The sequence below is a fragment of the Coregonus clupeaformis genome, chromosome 37 (assembly GCF_020615455.1).
Source record: "Coregonus clupeaformis isolate EN_2021a chromosome 37, ASM2061545v1, whole genome shotgun sequence".
NCBI lineage: Eukaryota > Metazoa > Chordata > Actinopteri > Salmoniformes > Salmonidae > Coregonus > Coregonus clupeaformis.
Genome location: NC_059228.1, coordinates 27,630,433 through 27,649,355, shown reverse-complemented (window position 1 = coordinate 27,649,355; position 18,923 = coordinate 27,630,433). Strand labels below are relative to the sequence as shown.

The 18,923-nt window shown below is 45.1% G+C and overlaps 1 long non-coding RNA gene across 1 annotated transcript; it reads left to right on the top strand.

Annotated features, from left to right (window-relative positions):
* Positions 1-16,880: 16,880 nt before the first annotated feature.
* On the top strand, positions 16,881-17,707 carry LOC123482739. Its single transcript, XR_006657909.1, has 4 exons — positions 16,881-16,945; positions 17,054-17,165; positions 17,350-17,472; positions 17,668-17,707. It is a non-coding gene; the product is annotated as an uncharacterized LOC123482739 (long non-coding RNA).
* The last annotated feature ends 1,216 nt before the right edge of the window (positions 17,708-18,923 follow it).

The following is an 18,923-nucleotide window of genomic DNA, read 5'->3' as shown; positions in this document are numbered from 1 at the left end:
AAACACAGGCTTAGGAGATCTTATATGTTTTGTTCTATGAGATCATCTTCATCAGCTAACATCACATTTTGTGAATTGTGAAGCATTTCTGTAATCAAAAAAAGCACCTAAAGCACTTAAAGGCTTTATAATTCATAAAGGCCATGTTAACTGACTGATATTATCTCATAGAATAAAATGTATAAGATCTCCTGAGCCTGTGTTAACCAGACCTTATTTTTTGGCGTTTATCCCAAAACCCCATTCTTTCCCCATTAATTTCCCCCATAGGAATGGCTGAACAAACCAAAGATTTCCATTTTGTTTTTTAGGACTACAAACTGGCGAGCTCTATTGGGGTACGATGGGGGGAGGTACCCCGCTTTGTTGTTGTTGTTGTTGTTGTTGTTCTTCTTCTTCTTCTTCTTTGAGGTTTTATGGCAAACTACACCTATTAGCTGTATTGCCGCCACCTACTGGATGGGATGAAAACAGAAACTCTAACACAGAAATAATAGTGGAAAGGGGAAGGGTGAAAAACATACTCCTTATATTCCAAAAGTAAGTCGGATTCAAATGTTTACTCAGATCCCTACACATGCTCAGGAGCCTGGGAGGGGGAACCTCTTCATTCAGTATTCCCTGCAACATTACGGCCCTGAAGTCTTGGGCACAGTTTTTCAAAACATTTAGTCTGGATCAGAATGATCAGGGCCATGTTTTTCTAAAGTTATCTATCTAGACTTCGCCTATCGGATAGGATTAAATGCTTAGAAATAGAATGCATAGAACGGACAAATCATTGACTTGAATGGAGACTCCCGTTCTATTCATTCTATTTTTATGCAATTAATCCTATCCTATCAGCGAAATCCAGATAACTTTAAAAAAAAAACTGGGCCCTATTATCCTCTTTTTTGCAATCCAGGATCAGATCGACTTTGCTGTTTTTGAGATGGTTTTTCAGAAAATAATCATTCTTATCCAGATACCACAACATCAAGATCACATAATCCGGATTTCCAGTGCTTTGAACAGGCCTACTTCTTGCCATCTACTGGACAGGTTATGGTACTACTTCTACACTGTCATTGGGAAACAGAGATGAGTAAACTACATTAATAAATGTACTTAGATTACAAACAATAGAGCCTGCATATCACTTATAAGTAAGTACATGCATTTATTTGACACTTATCAATATAACAACTGACCACAGACCTATACTACGTCAATTTATTGTAACAAACCTTTGGTTTTCAGATGTAAGAATGTTTTTCACCTTTCTAAATCCACCCTGAATGCACCTTCCAGTGGGATCAAGATAATAGAGATTTTCGGTATCAAAACCAGAGTTCAAGTTATACCGGGACCTCCTATGTGTTACAAAACACCAAAAAGTGTAATGACATTCTGGGATTGTCATTGCGTCTACACTCTTGTAGCCTGAATGAATTGATGCGTCTTGCTGACAAAAGGACCTTGTTGGTAGAAAGAAACGCTGGGACACCAGAAAAGGGGCTGAGATACGGAACTGTCCTGGGATGACATGTGCAGCCACATGGATATAAAACATTGTTTAAACCATGACACAGAGGTGGGGGTGTTATTTTAATTTGGAATAAGCTTTTATTTTAATATTTACCACTGTAGCAGTGTAAAAATAGCATAAAAAAAAAATAGGAGAATAGTTAAATTAGCATTATTTAGAGACCCAAGTTTGACTTTGTTACATTTAGGGGGACTCAAGTCTCGTTCAGGGTGTCTGAAACCCCCCCTGGCCCCCCGTAATTCACACTCTGATCAAAACTATCCTAATCCCCTTTTAAAAACACAAAATCAACATTAAATCGTGGTTAAAGGTCAGATTGAACCCAATTCTAACATTTAATCCTATCCAATCAGCTAACTTTTGAAAAACTTGGCCTTGGAGACACAAAGATATTTTTGCCGCCTTCACAATGATGTCTAGTTTCTTAGATGTACAATAGTCCTATAAATCTACCCTAATCGTCACTAATCATGGAACTGTATGACAACGGTCCAGTCATTGTGAACCGTGCGCCAGGCTCAAGGTTTAAACAGCTACACTATATATACAAAAGTATGTTGACACCCCTTCAAATTAGTGGATTTGGCTATTTCAGCCACACCCGTATAAAATCAGGCACACAGCCATGCAATCTCCATAGACAAACATTGGCAGTAGAATGGCCTTACTGAAGAGCTCAGTGACTTTAACGTGGCACTGTCATAGGATGCCACATTTCCAACAAGCCAGTACGTCAAATTTCTGCCCTGCTAGAGCTGCCCTGGTCAACTGTAAGTGCTGCTATTTTGAAGTGGAAACGTCTAGGAGCAACAACGGCTTAGCCGCTAAGTGGTAGGCCGCACATGCTCACAGAATGGGACCGCCGACTGCTGAAGCGCGTAAAAATTGTCTGTCCTCGGTTGCAACACTCACTACCGAGTTCCAAACTGCAAAAACGGTTTATTGGGAGCTTATTGGGTTTCCCTGGCCGAGCAGCTGCACACAAGCCTAAGATCATCACGCGCAATGCCAAGCGTCGGCTGGAGTGGTGTAAAGCTCACCACCATTGGACTCTGGAGCAGTGGAAACGCGTTCTCTGGAATGATGAATCACGCTTCACCATCTGGCAGTCCAACAGACAAATCTGTTTCAGCCTAATATGATCCACTAATGCTAGCTAACATAGTGTGTTATCAGGAACAAAATTAGTTACCACTTTATGTAATAGGCTTTAGCCTATGTATAGTAATAATAACCATCCTGACAGACATTTGATTCTGACAGACAGTTTATTCATAACTGTTTGTGTGATTTAGCCATTCAATCACAATACATATTTTTAGCATAGGGACAGGTAATCTACTTATCAGAATCCTATGTGTTAGGTGTATTCTTTCTAATGGACAATAACTGTCTTGACAATCATTTTCAAGTCATGTAGCTGTATGTCTCCCCCACATTTACAACAGGAGTGCCAAAGGTGATTGGCAACACTTTTCATCCACAGACTTAGAACTTCCTTGCCCTTTTTTTTGACTGTGCCAGAAGTTTTTTTTCAAGCCTATTAGAGGAAAAATTAACATTTTACCTAAACATAAAAAAACGGAAACATATGACATTGAATGACAACTCTGTTGGTGGAATAGTTAGGAGCGGGGAATATGCCTGGAGTCATTGAGCGGGTCCGGGAGCATTCCAACATGTTAGCCAGCTTGGGCGAAGCGATGGATTGGGTTCTCCAGGTCGTCCAGCACCTGGAGAGGAGAGGACCCGACCCTGCGGATCCAGCTGAGCGACCGGATCCAGCCACCCACACACCAGCACCCAGAGGTATTCACCTGTCTAGACCGAGGGAATACGATGGGACAGCGGCCCACTGCCAGGGTTTCCTCCTGAAGCTGGACCTCTATTTCACCACCATCAGCCTGGCTCCATCGCATCGGGAGAAGGTGTCCGCCCTCGTCTCCTGCCTCTCGGGGAAAGCCCTGGAGTGGGCCAATGCGAGGAGACGTGTTGGACAATTATGGAGAGTTTGCTCTCCTCTTCCGGGCAGTCTTCGATCATCCCCCCGAAGGAAGAGAGGTGGGCGAGCATCTGGTCCATCTGAGGCAGGGGACGAGGACCGCGAAAGACTTTGCCCTGGAGTTTAGAACTCTAGCGGCTGGGTCCGGGTGGAACGAGCGGGCCCTCATCGACCACTTCCGATGCAGCCTGTGTTAGGACGTCCGAAGAGAGCTAGCCTGCCGGGATACCACGTTGACTTTCAACCAACTGGTGGACATGGCCATCCGGTTGGACAACCTGCTGGCTTTGAGAGGACGTCCTGGAAGGGGCCTGCCCGTTTCACCCCCCTTCAACCCGGATCACGTTCCGATGGAGCTGGGTGGTGCAGCGATCCGGGAGAATGGAGGATGACAGATCCAGTGTCACTCTTGTGGCAAGAGAGGACATTCTGCTGCACGATGTCGTCAGCGTTCTTCTGGTTCTGGAGGCGGCAGGCAGGGCACTCTCGCGTCACCTCAGGTAGCGCTAACCACACTCATTCAGAGCCCTCTGCTGCGCATTTCACCATCCGCGTCAACTTCCCTGATTACACGGTAGTTCCCCAGTGTAAGGCGCTGGTAGAGTCAGACGCAGCTGGGAACTTTATGGATAGGTCTTTAGCTCTTAGTTTACGTATTACATTGGTTCCCCTGTCCATTCCATTGCCCATCAAAGCACTTGACAGTCGACCATTAGGGTCAGGTTTTGATTGGGAGGTTACAGCACCAGTCACTATGATTACGCAGGAGACCCATAGGGAGCAAATCACCTTCCATATTATTGAGTCACCTGATTTCCCTGTTGTGTTGGGCCTTCCCTGGCTAGCACTACACAACCCCACCTTTTCATGGCCGCAGAGGGTTCTCACGGGGTGGTCGCGAGAGTGTCAGGGTAGGTGTCTAGCTTTTTCCGTTGGTGCGACCACTGTGGAAAGTCCAGACACTACCTCCACCGTGCGCATTCCCCCAGAATACCTCGACTTGGCGCACGCGTTTTCCAAAATGCAGGCGACCAAATTACCACCCCATCGGGCGTGGGATTGCACGATAAACCTCCTGTTAGACGCTGTGCCTCCCAGGAGTCATGTATATCCCCTGTCGCAGGCTGAAACGGAGGCAATGGAGACATATGTCCCAGAGTCCCTGCGTCAGGGGTTCATACGTCCCTCCACTTCACCCGCCTCCTAAAGTTTATTTTTCGTAAAGAAGAAAGACGGGGGTCTACGCCCTTGCATTGATTGCCGTGCACTTAATCAAACTACCATTCGCTATAGTTACCCTCTACCCCTCATCTCCTCTGTTATCGAATCAATGCATGGGACACGCTTCTTTACGAAATTAGATCTCAGGAGTGCGTACAACCTGGTGCGTGTCCGGGAAGGGGACGAGTGGAAGACAGCATTTAGCACAACCACAGGGTATTATCAATACCTAGTGATGCCGTATGGGTTGATGAATGCTCCATCAGTCTTCCAGTCCTTTGTGAACGAGGTGTTTCGGGACATGCTTGGTGGCTGTGTGGTGGTCTACATCGATGATATCCTAGTGTATTCTGCTACGCACGCCGAGCATGTGTCCCTGGTTCGCAGAGTGCTGGGCCGACTGTTGGAGCATGACCTGTATGCCAAGGCAGAAAAGTGTCTGTTATTCCAACAATCCGTCTCCTTCCTCGGATACCACATCACCACCTCAGGTGTGGAGATGGAGGGAGATAGCATTTCAGCCGTGCGTAATTGGCTGACTCCAACCACGGTAAAGGAGGTGCAGCACTTCATTGGCTTTGTCAATTACTATCAGAGGTTTATCCGGGGCTTTGGCAAGGTCGCAGCTCCCATCACCTCTCTGTTGAAGGGTGGGCCGTCCCGGCTCCGCTGGTCTGCTGAGGCTGACAGGGCTTTCAGTAACCTGAGGGCTCTGTTCACCTCAGCCCCTCTACTGGCCCATCCCAATCCATCATTGCCGTACGTAGTGGAGGTGGATGCGTCCGAGGTAGGGGTAGGCGCAGTCCTATTCCAACGGGCGGGCACGCCACCCAAGCTCCGCCCCTGTGCCTTCTTCTCTAAGAAGCTCAGCCCGGCGGGGCAGAACTATGACATTGGTGATCGGGAGCTGTTGGCTGTTGTCAGAGCCCTGACAGCGTGGAGGCACTGGCTCGAGGGGGCGAAACACCCTTTCCTCGTCTGGTCTGACCACCGTAACCTGGAGTACATCCAGGCAGCGAGGAGGCTGAACCCTCACCAGGCCAGGTGGGCCTTGTTCTTCACCCGGTTTGATTTCACGCTGTCCTATATTCCAGGCACAAAGAATGTGAAGGCAGACGCACTGTCACGGCTGTATGACACAGAGGAGAGGCCCATAGACAACACCCCCATACTCCCGGCCTCCTGCATTGTGGCGCTGGTGGTGTGGGCGGTGGACGCGGACATAGAGCGGGCGTTACGCACAGAGCCATCTCCACCTCAGTGCCCAGCTGGGCTGCGGTACGTGCCGTCTAGTGTCCATGATCATCTTATCTATTGGGCACACACGTCCCCCTCCTCTGGTCACCCAGGCATCAGCCGTACAGTTCGCTGCCTGACTGGGAAGTACTGGTGGCCTACCTTGGCTAAGGACGTGAGGGTGTATGTCTCCTCCTGCTCGGTGTGCGCCCAGAGTAAGGCACCTAGGCACCTTCCAGCGGGTAAGTTACATCCCTTACCAGTTCCACAACGGCCATGGTCCCACTTATCGATTGACTTTCTTACTGATCTTCCCCTCTCTCAGGGTAACACCACCATCCTGGTCGCTGTGGAACGCTTCTCTAAAGCCTGCCACCTCCTTCCTCTGCCCGGTCTCCCCACTGCCCTGCAAACTGCGGAAGCCCTGTTTACTCACGTCTTCCGGCACTACGGGGTGCCAGAGGACATAGTGTCTGACCGGGGTCCCCAGTTTACGTCTAGGGTCTGGAAGGCGTTCATGGAACGTCTGGGGGTCTCGGTCAGCCTGACCTCTGGGTTTCACCCTGAATCTAATGGGCAGTTGGAACGGGTGAATCAGGATGTGGGTAGTTTCCTGTGGTCCTACTGCCAGGAGTGGCTGGGGGAGTGGTCGCTGTTCTTGCCATGGGCAGAATATGCCCAGAACTCTCTCCGCCACTCCTCCACTAACCTATCACCATTTCAATGTGTTTTAGGGTATCAGCCGTTCCTGGCTCCGTGGCATCAGAGCCAGACCGAAGCTCCTGCGGTGGACGACTGGTTTCGCCGCCCACGTCCAGAGCGCCGTGCGTTGCCAGAAAGCCAACGCTGACCGCCACCGCAGTGAGGCCCCGGTCTTTGTACCGGGTGATCGGATCTGGCTCTCGACCTGGAACCTGCCCCTCCGCCTGCCCTGCCGGAAGCTGAGCCCGCGGTTTGTGGGGCCGTTCAAAGTCCTGAGGAGAGTTAACGAGGTTACGTATAGGTTGCTGCTCCCTCCTGATTACCGTATTAACCCCTTGTTTCACGTATCTCTCCTCAGGCCGGTGGTGGCTGGTCCACTCCAGGAGTCTGAGGTGCGGGCGGTCCCTCCACCCCCTCTGGACATTGAAGGGGCCCCGGCGTACTCCGTCCGTTCCATCCTGGATTCGAGGCGTCGGGTGGGGGGCCTTCAGTACCTCGTGGAGTGGGAAGGGGTACCGTCCGGAGGAGCGGTGCTAGGTCCCGGTGAAGGATGTGCTCGATCCCCGTGTGTTTTGTTTCCCCAGTGCGCATTGAAGTCGCACTGTGTTTGGTTTTCGCATTGCTGCGAACTGCTGTATTTGGACGAATAAACCATATTCTGTGATTCACACCTCCTGTGCCTGACTCCATCCTCATCACCCACTACAATTGGTTAGATCGGCCATAGCCAGGTGCACCGCGGGTCAGCTTAATGTTTACATAGCTGGTTAAGATAACTAACATAGCAGGTTAGGAGAATGAACATAACACAATTTAAGTATGCTCCCTCTAATTCTCTCTCTCTCCCTCTCTCCCTCCCATCCCGGAGGACCTGAGCCCTAGGACCATGCCTCAGGACCAGTGATGCCAACTTAGCAATTTTCAAACTACCCTGGCAACTTTTTTTTCAAACAGCACCTAGCAACAAATGTAGCTACTTTAAAAAAGTGACTCAAACGCTAAAATGCACACATTTTCCCACTAAATGACACAAAAACGATTTTCTCGGTCACACACTCAGTCACAACACACGTGCCTGGCTGCAAAAGTGCATTGTGAGTGACGTCAGCAGCAGGCGCTCAGCTCGTGCACAGGCAGCAGCAGGCCAGTCAAGCAGCACAACAACCTGGAGAGAGATGCCTAGCGCACACATCATTATTTGAGTTAAGTTGCTTGTTCAATGAGATAGCATATATACCTTGTTATTAGCTTGTACCTATAATTGTTGATCAGTTAGGTAGCATGTTAACTAACTACCAATACACTGCTTAAAACTATAATTGTTCAGAATGTGTAGGTTTACTAGTTAATAAGAAAATAAATAAAATGTAATTGTTCAATAATGTGTAATGTGTAATTGTTCAATAATTCAATGTGTTGTGTTTAAAAATAAAAATATCTGATCACATAAAATGTGTTGCGTTTATATTACTTTTACAAATAAAAATATGTGATAATAAACAAACAAATCTAAACTAACAAATGTCAAATCATATTTGTCGCCGAGATGGCCAGTCAATTTGAGTAACGTTATTGTGTATTCTACGTAATGACGCAGTTTTACGTTATTACGTAATGACGTCATCACACAATGACTTCACAACGTCATTTAGCAACTTTTAGTAACAAATCGACCTGCCTCTAGCAACTTCCCCTGAAAATTAGTTGGCAACACTGCTCAGGACTACCTGGCCTGATGACTCCTTGCTGTCCCCAGTCCACCTGGTCGTGCTGCTGCTCCAGTTTCCACTCTTCTGCCTGCGGCTATGGAACCCTGACCTGTTCACCGGACGTGCTACCTTGTCCCAGACCTGCTGTTTTCAACTCTCTCTCTCTACTGCACCTGCTATTTCAACCTCTAAATGCCCGGCTATGAAAAGCCAAGTGACATTTACTCCTGATGTACTGACCAGTTGCAACCTCTACAACCACTGTGATTATTATTTGACCCTGCTGGTCATCTACGTACGTTTGAACATCTTGGAGAAAAATCTGGCCTTAATGGCCATGTACTGTTATAATCTCCACCCGGCACACCCCTCAGAGCCTGGTTCCTCTCTAGGTTTCTTCCTAGGTTTCTGCCTTTCTAGTTTTTCCTAGCCACTGTGCTTCTACATCTGCATTGCTTGCTGTTTGGGGTTTTAGGCTGTGTTTCTGCTGATGTAAAAAGGGCTTTATAAATAACATTTGATTGATTGATTCGGATAATTAATGTGGCAGGTTAGGAGAATGAGGTTAAGGTTAGGAAAAGGTTTAGGGTTAGGCTTAGCTAAAATGTGTACTAGGTTAGAATAATTATCGTGGCAGGTTAGGAGAATGAGGTTAAGGTTGCAAAAAGGGTTAGGCTTAGTTAAAATGCTACAGTAGTCAACAATCAATTCGTCATGCAGCCCAAACAGCCACGTCAAATCTGCCCAATTAGCTGATTCGCTTTCCATACACCTACTTCTGTTGATCCTCCCACTTCTGTTGACATGCCCACTTTCAGACACGCTCCATGTATGCAGTTACCCATGATGACACTTCAAAAACCCCACCTCAAACTTGTATCTCAAACAGACCATTTAAAAAATGCTTGCTATTTCCTCATAGAGGATGATGTCATCCTCCTGAGGAGGATGAGCTGGCCAATCAGCATTCTACTCGCATTAATATTTTTATTGACCGTTGTATGCCCACACCTTTTTGTTGTTGGGGTATGCCCACACTAGGGATTCATATTTTCCCCAAAATCTACCAAGTTTCAATACCAGGAATACTTCATATTTATCCCGAGACTCCTGGGAAATGCCCATTTAAAGCATTTAAAACCAAGATATGGTCACTATGCCTGGGTTCTCCCAAAATAAGATTGTTGCTGCTCCACATTGCCGGCTTGGCTGCGCCACTATGTAAAGATTTCACAGCAAGTGAAACTGATATTTTGTAATGATAGAGAAACTTTGATCGCCAACGACATTATTGTGAATTGCGAAACAGGCCGTTGATCAATTCTGAGCTTTTTCATGTTCCTCAATTAATTCAGCGCATTTCAGCAGTAAACCTAGGCTATCTCATACACAGAGTGTGCTCAGGACACACAGAGTAGGCTATAGCATTGTCGAATCATACAAACTTTGTAATGGCTGTCAAACAAAAGCCAAATGACCAAAATTGCTAATCTTATAAGATAACATCCAATGAATGACAGAATATCTCCTATTTGGCAAAAATCGAGTTGATGAATATACAGATAGCTGATAAACTCATGAATAACGGGGAGATGAAGAGAGGAAATTGTTTAAATATCAAGGTATCTTAATGGAGACCAACTCTGCTTAAAATATCCATATCTACTCTCACACCGTTTGTTGATCACACATTCTCTACCGAAGCTCTCATATGGGCAGCAATACCAGACAGCTCAGAGAAGCAGGGAAATGTTAAAGCGGTATTTTGACATAGGCCAGACGTGATTTGATAATGCAACCTATGGATTATAGAATAAAATTAGGAATTTTCATGCGAGACAGGAGTCAGGATTTTGGGTTTCAGTGGGATTGAGACGATAGGAAAATAGCCTAGGCTCTATATGAGGCTGTATAAGGCTACTACGTGAGTCAATAGATAAATAATAGGACTACACTTGATTTAGGCTACATTATTGCATGCCAAATGTTTCTCATCAATGATAAATGAGCAAGTGAATAAATGAGCTACCACTTCCACTTGTCCAGCCAGAGATCAATTAACCAAATATACAGACAGAGATTCAGTGAAACAAAATCACATTGATTTTAGATGTGGTTGAGTCTGACTCAGACTCCAGACTAGCTCGTGGATGTTGGGGCCGTATGTAGTCAGAGCCCTGATCCTCGTCATCATCAGGGGAGCTAAAGCTGGTGTCCAGCTGGGAAGGTGGAGACCGTGGATGTTGTGCAGGAAGAGGTGAAGGAGACTGCTGTTGCTGAGATGTATTTCCCTGATCCTCCTTATAAAGACAATACACACAATTACCTTAGTGTTCTAAAATGATAACAGCACATACTGAATAACACTTTGCTATATGGAATCATATAAAATATTTACATTGTCCTGGGATACTTACCGAAGACTCAGGGATCCTTTCTGGTGAATCTGGAGGTCTGGACACAGTTGCAAAGCCCAGGGAATCAAGTTGCTGAGAGGAGATTGACCGCATTATTAAACATTTAAAACAGCTTTACTCTCACCCATTTAAATCAAACAATCAATGTGAAATCATTACATCTAAATGCTGAATGAACTCTCAAAGTATGCTTTCATTATGCAATGCCAAATTCCAATTACAGAACTAATTACCTCCTGCCTGGTCTTCTTAGTGGTTGGGGACACATGGGTAGAAGGTCCAGAGCTTTCAGAGACAGGGGTCGGGGACCTGGATGCCTGAAGACATCAGGGCCAGGCTTGGTCCGGACATTTGACTTGTTGCAGCAGTCTTTCATAAAACACAGTAATGCAACATTAGCATTCTGTCAGTTTATACACTGAGTGTACAAACATTATGAACACCTGCTCTTTCCATGGCATAGACTGACCAGGTGAATCCAGGTGAAAGCTATGATCCCTTATTGATGTCACTTGTTATATCCACTTCAATCAGTGTAGACAGGTTAAAGAATGATTTTTTTTTGCAACTCAATATTAGGAAGGTGTTCTTAATGGTTTGTACACTCAGTGTCTGTCTACATGATATATGGTGCAATGGCGATAACACAAGAATGCCTCGAACTTCAAAGATCAGGTTACATACCTCCGCATGTTGACTTTGCTGCTTTCGCTTCTCAAACACACCTCAGCATTTTGCTACTGCGCCAGAAATACAGTAGGAACAGCTCTGTGACAAAAATAGCTAATTCGGCCGTACGCTTTCAATAAAAAAACGGATTTGTCCACATTTGGCGGATTTGTTAATCATGAATTCACTCGCAATGGAGCAGAGCGAGGCCTGCATCCAGCAAAGTCACGAGTCACGTGACCCGGTTTTGCAGCTGTTTCAGTACATCACTACAGGAAGAGAGAGGGGGAGAGGGCAAACTCCACTGAACTAGTTTCAATGTATGGAATCACTTGGGAGTTTCTGGATTTTGGGTAAACTTCTCCTTTAAGTTCAAGATCAGAATATGGGTAGAGAGAAAAGTACATAAAAAAGGGAATTACATTTCATTAGTGTGCCTAACTTGGGTCGGAATTCCCCCTTAGTGAGTTGACAAATGTGTGCAGCAATGGGAAGATCTCAATTGCAAACTCCTCGTGTCCTCTCTCCTCATCTCCCTCTCAAAGCCCATTGGATGAGAAAGCCAGAGGTCCCGCCCTTCTGACCTTCTCCTCCAATGGGTATTGAGAAGGAGATAAGGAGAGGAGTGAAGACGTAAGGAGTATGCAATTGACATCCTCCCAAGGACTTGAGGACTGTCTGGAGGATTATGGAACGTCTTATTGTAGCCAATAAATATCCCTGTATAATGACCCATTTTATGAAATTTAGATTTTAAAATGCAGTATTTTTTACATATCAGACCCTTTCAAGGTCAAGTTATAACTTTTTGTCCTACAAGGCAATTGATTTTGCCATAGAGGAGAACATGAGACATAAAAAACATATCCACAAAGACAATTATACTGATTAACAATGGACTATTATATCAGTCATGGGCTGACAGCCATCAATGTAAATATGTACAACACTAACGATCAACATTAGCAGCAGCACAAAAGTATGGTGATACTACAAAGTTACATAAAGCGCACATACTTGAATCATCACGTCAATATCATCGTAAAAAATATGCTGACCAAAATCATCAGCTTCGTCATCATCACCATCAACCTCACATCATCATCCCCATGTTATGACAACCAAGGACAATTATACCAGTTCGGACAGACTAGCCTTCCACCTCCTCTTCCCTGTATTCAAAGGGCAATGGCTGTTAGGGGTAAAGGAGTGTTTGTACCAGTTGGGCTTGACAGTGGGGAATCCATCCTGTCTGAATGTGCTCACCATTTACTAAGTTTATTGGTCGCGTACATAGATTAGATGTTATCGCAGGTGCAGTGAAATGCTTGTGTTTCTAGCTCCATCAGTGCAGTAATACCCCCCCCCCACAAAAAAAGTTTTAAACTACACACATACAGTGGGGAAAAAAAGTATTTAGTCAGCCACCAATTGTGCAAGTTCTCCCACTTAAAAAGATGAGAGAGGCCTGTAATTTTCATCATAGGTACAAGTCAACCAGGACAGACAAAATGAGGAAAAAAAATCCAGAAAATCACATTGTAGGATTTTTAATGAATTTATTTGCAAATTATGGTGGAAAATAAGTATTTGGTCAATAACAAAAGTTTCTCAATACTTTGTTATATACCCTTTGTTGGCAATGACACAGGTCAAACGTTTTCTGTAAGTCTTCACAAGGTTGTCACACACTGTTGCTGGTATTTTGGCCCATTCCTCCATGCAGATCTCCTATAGAGCAGTAATGTTTTGGGGCTGTCGCTGGGCAACACAGACTTTCAACTCCCTCCAAAGATTTTCTATGGGGTTGAGATCTGGAGACTGGCTAGGCCACTCCAGGACCTTGAAATGCTTCGTACGAAGCCACTCCTTCGTTGCCCGGGTGGTGTGTTTGGGATCATTGTCATGCTGAAAGACCCAGCCACGTTTCATCTTCAATGCCCTTGCTGACGGAAGGAGGTTTTCACTCAAAATCTCACGATACATGGCCCCATTCATTCTTTCCTTTACACGGATCAGTCGTCCTGGTCCCTTTGTAGAAAAACAGCCCCAAAGCATGGTGTTTCCACCCCCATGCTTCACAGTAGGTATGGTGTTCTTTGGATGCAACTCAGCATTCTTTGTCCTCCAAACACGACGAGTTGAGTTTTTACCAAAAAGTTATATTTTGGTTTCATATGACATTCTCCCAATCCTCTTCTGGATCATCCAAATGCACTCTAGCAAACTTCAGACGGGCCTGGACATGTACTGGCTTAAGCAGGGGGACACGTCTTGCACTGCAGGATTTGAGTCCCTGGCGGCGTAGTGTGTTACTGATGGTAGGCTTTGTTACTTTGGTCCCAGCTCTCTGCAGGTCATTCACTAGGTCCCCCCGTGTGGTTCTGGGATTTTTGCTCACCGTTCTTGTGATCATTTTGACCCCACGGGTGAGATCTTGCGTGGAGCCCCAGATCGAGGGGAGATTATCAGTGGTCTTGTATGTCTTCCATTTCCTAATAATTGCTCCCACAGTTGATTTCTTCAAACCAAGCTGCTTACCTATTGCAGATTCAGTCTTCCCAGCCTGGTGCAGGTCTACAATTTTGTTTCTGGTGTCCTTTGACAGCTCTTTGGTCTTCGCCATAGTGGAGTTTGGAGTGTGACTGTTTGTGGTTGTGAACAGGTGTCTTTTATACTGATAACAAGTTCAAACAGGTGCCATTAATACAGGTAACAAGTGGAGGACAGAGGAGCCTCTTAAAGAAGAAGTTACAGGTCTGTGAGAGCCAGACATCTTGCTTGTTTGTAGGTGACCAAATACTTATTTTCCACCATAATTTGCAAATAAATTCATAAAAAATCCTACAATGTGATTTTCTGGAATTTTTTTTCTCAATTTGTCTGTCATAGTTGACGTGTACCTATGATGAAAATTACAGGCCTCTCTCATCTTTTTAAGTGGGAGAACTTGCACAATTGGTGGCTGACTAAATACTTTTTTTCCCCACTGTAATCCAACAAAATTCTGAAATATCAGAACGAGCAATGTCAGAGACCTGAATATAAATATACAGTGCATTCGGAAATCATTCAGACCTCTTGACTTTTTCCACATTTTGTTAGGTTACAGCCTTATTTTAACATGTAATAAATAGTTGTTTCCCCTCATCAATCTACACACAATACCTCATAATGACAAAGCAAAAACAGGATTTTAGAAATGTTTGCAAATTTATTAAAAATAAAAACCTGAAATGTCACATTTACATAAGTATTCAGACCCTTTACTCAGTACTTTGTTGAAGCACATTTGGCAGTGTTTACAGCCTTGAGTCTTCTTGGGTATGACGCTACAAGCTTGGCACACCTGTATTTGGGGAGTTTCTCCCATTCTTCAATGCAGATCCTCTCAAGCTCTGTCAGGTTGGATGGGGAGCGTTGCTGCACAGCTATTTTCAGGTCTCTCCAGAGATGTTCGATCGGGTTCAAGTCCGGGCTCTGGCTGGGCCACTAAAGGACATTCAGAGACTTGTCCCAAAGCCACTCCTGCGTTGTCTTGGCTGTGTGCTTAGGGTTGTTGTCCTGTTGGAAGGTGAACCATTGCCCCAGTCTGAGGTCCTGAGCGCTCTGGAGCAGGTTTTCATCAAGGATCTCTCTGTACTTTTCTCTGTTAATCTTTGCCTCAATCCTGACTAGTCTCCCAGTCCCTGCCGCTGAAAAACATACCCACAGCATGATGCTGCCACCACCATGCTTCACCGTAGGTATGGTGCCAGGTTTCCTCTAGAAGTGACGCTTGGCATTCAGGCCAAAGAGTTACATCTTGGTTTCATCAGACCGGAGAATCTTGTTTCTCATGGTCTGACAGTCTTTAGGTGCCTTTTGGCAAACTCCAAGCGGGCTGTCATGTGCCTTTTACTGAGGAGTGGCTTCAGTCTGGCCACTCTACCATAAAGGCCTGATTGGTGGAGTGCTGCAGAGATGGTTGTCCTTCTGGAAGGTTCTCCCATCTCAACAGAGGAATTCTGGAGCACTGTCAGAGTGACCATCGGGTTCTTGGTCACCTCCCTGACCAAGGCCCTTCTCCCCCAATTGCTCAGTTTGGCCGGGTGGCCAGCTCTTGGTGGTTCCAAACTTCTTCCATTTAAGAATGATGGAGGCCACTGTGTTATTGGGGACCTTCAATGCTGCAGAAATGTTTTGGTACCCTTCCCCAGATCTTTGCCTCGACACAATCCTGTCTTAGAGCTCTACGGACAATTCCTTCGACCTCATCTTGGTTTTTGCTCTGACATGCACTGTCAACTGTGGGACCTTATATAGACAGGTGTGTGCCTTTCCATATCATGTGCAATCAATTGAATTTTCCACAGGTGGACTCCAATCAAGTTGTAGAAACATCTCAAGGATGATCAATGGAAACAGGATGCACCTGAGCTCAATTTCGAGTCTCATAGCAAAGGGTCTGAATACTTATGTAAATAAGGTATTTCTGTTTTTTATGTTTAATACATTTGAATGCATTTCTAAAAACCTGTTTTTGCTTTGTCATTATGGGGCATTGTGTGTAGATTGCTGAGGATTTTTTTAAAAATATCCATTTTAGAAGGGATGCTGGCCGATGTTGACTCCAATGCTTCCCATGGTTGTGTCAAGTTGGCTGGATGTCCTTTGGGAGGTGGACCATTCTTGATACACACACAAAACTATTGAGCGTGAAAAACCCAGCAGCATTGCAGTTCTTGACACACTCAAACCGGTGCGTCTTGCACCTACTACCATACCCTGTTCAAAGGCACTTCAATATTTTGTCTTGCCCATTCACCCTCTGAATGGCACACATTCACAATCCATGTCTCAATTGTCTCCAGGCTTACAAATCCCTCTTTAACCTGTCTCCTCCCCTTCATCTACACGGATGGACGTGGATTTAACAGGTGACATCAATAAGAGATCATAGCTTTCACCTGGATTCACCTGGTCAGTCTATGTCTCCCCGACGGTAGATGGCGCTGACGAGCGCCACTGAACCATATGCGCTGCACCCCGAAGTTAGCGACAGAAGAAGAGATACTATTGCCGCTAAAGACAACAGGAGAAGAAACGGTCACTACCTCAAGAAGTCTGATAAGAAGCTGAGCTGAGACTAGGGATGTAACAATGAAATGTCGTCCAATTGAGTACTCACTCTCTTAAACTTTAAATCTTGAAATAAATTATTTGTTTGTGCGTGCGTGTGAACATGATTTAGTGTGGTGAATGTAAACTCAGCTGATTTCGAACAGGTAAGATGTATTCCAAAGAATTTAACATAAATACAGGAAATGTGTGCAATAAAAGTAGACTTGTGCAGACATTCACTGACCCCATGACAGAAGTGTACCTGCTGTTCTTCCAAGCCACCGTACCATCTTTCACTTCTTTCAACTTGCTGCTTCAGAGAGAGCAGTCATCAATATTTTTGTTACATGATGAGGTGGGATTGGATTTTGCAGTTTTTTTTCCATTCTGTGTTTCTTGCTGATATCTGCAGGGATCCTCTAAAACAGGTTTCACCTACTATTTTTGTAAATGTCTGTTATAGATGGTGAAATTCGTACGCAAGCTATGTTCCAAGTTTATGGTTCCAGCAGCTCTGCAGTGCCATGAGGAGCCTTTTGAAATTGCCTTTAAAGAAAAGGCAAACCATTTACCAGGTTAGTATTTGACTATTATTATGATCAAACACTGTGATATGTGATATTTAGCCTTGTACCTTATACCGATATGCTGTATCTGTGACAGGAAGAAAGTTGAACATTAGGTTCACAACCAGGGCTAAATTGAACAGATTACTCGATGAGGGTGACATCACACCACAGCAGGTGGATTCCTGACAAGTGCTGTGGACTATGCACTTAAGAAGCTGCCACTGGAAGAGCCACTGATCAAGCACGCACAATTTGTAGATGTACGGCAAAGGGCTGAAAGTGACATCGAAGATGTCCTGTACTTTGTTGAAAGGTTAGTTTTTTTTCTCTATTTATTGTCTGTTATCTTAGCTAAAATACCCTGTGTTTTATGATGAGGTGTGTTCACTCCTAAACTGCACATTAGATATTCTTATGTGGCTTCTCCTCAAAGATGTGTATGAACTGCTGCTGGTTGATGACTATATACCTAAAACGTAACAACTTGTAACTCTACTTTCATAAATAGGTTTCCCCATCTCCTCCCATACCATGGGCCAGAGGAGCATGACCTTCTGGGTGAGGAGTTTCTAAATTATCAGACCATGCCAATGATATCCCTGCAGGACGAAACTGAAATGGAAAGCTTCTGGGCTGAAATGGCAACCCGGAAGCATAAGGTAAACATTTTTTGTCTTTCCTTTTGGCAGGTGTGGCTTGGCTACATCTGTTGCTTAAAATTGTTGCATGCATATGTGTCATGCATGTTGCAAATTATGCATGTTTTTATCTGAACTTTGTTAATGGATCAACCTACAGTATACTTATAGTATTAATCAATCAAAAATCAAGGTATGTTTTTCCATTGTGTTTTGGAGCCAAAGAATTCGAGAGGCTTGCTGCCGTCGCCAAGCTTGTCCTGGTGTTGCCCCATGCAAACGCAGATGCTGAGAGGGTGTTTTCAGTTGTGGGACTGAACAAAACCAAGAGAAGAAACAGCCTAGCATTGGATGGCACCCTGTCCTCAATAATGACCATAAAGATGGCCAATCTGGAGCCCTGCTTCAAATGGGAGCCCCCCTCCGATATCATCAAGGCCTCCAAGAAGGCCACAGGCCAGTATAACCATGCCGACAGATCATAGACAAGAGGCTCATTTGAGATGAGCCAGGTCTGCGCAGAATCGATCACCGGCGATCACCGCCCAATGCATGCTGGTTAGATTTGTGTCCGACTTGATCCCGACTTTCTCTGACGTCATGCACACGTGGGCAACGATAACCTCATGAGATCAAGGCGGCCGCAGTTCTGAGACGCAGGCAGTGCAATTGCTTTTTACCGACTGCAGGACCCAGGCGAAAATCTTTTTGAAAAGGTTTTTTGAAAAGTTGGCAGGTAAGTATTTTGTACACTCAGTGTAAAGACAGTATGGACCACAGGAGGTTGGTGGCACCTTAATTGGGGAGAACGGGCTAGTGGTAATAATTGGAGCGGAATGTAAACAAATATATCAAACACATGGTTTCCAGGTGTTCGATGCCAATCCATTTGCTCCGTTCCAGACATTATTGTGACCCGTTCTGCACTCAGCAGCCTCCTGTGGTATGGACAGTATATGAATAGAAAAGGTGTACAGCAGTAGCTAAATAGGATGAGCCATGACTAGAATACAGTATACTGTATACATATAAAGTGGGTAAAACAGTATGTAAACATTATTATAGTGACCAGTGTTCAATGACTCTATGCACTTAGGGCAGGGCAGAGTACCAGGTGGTAGCCGTC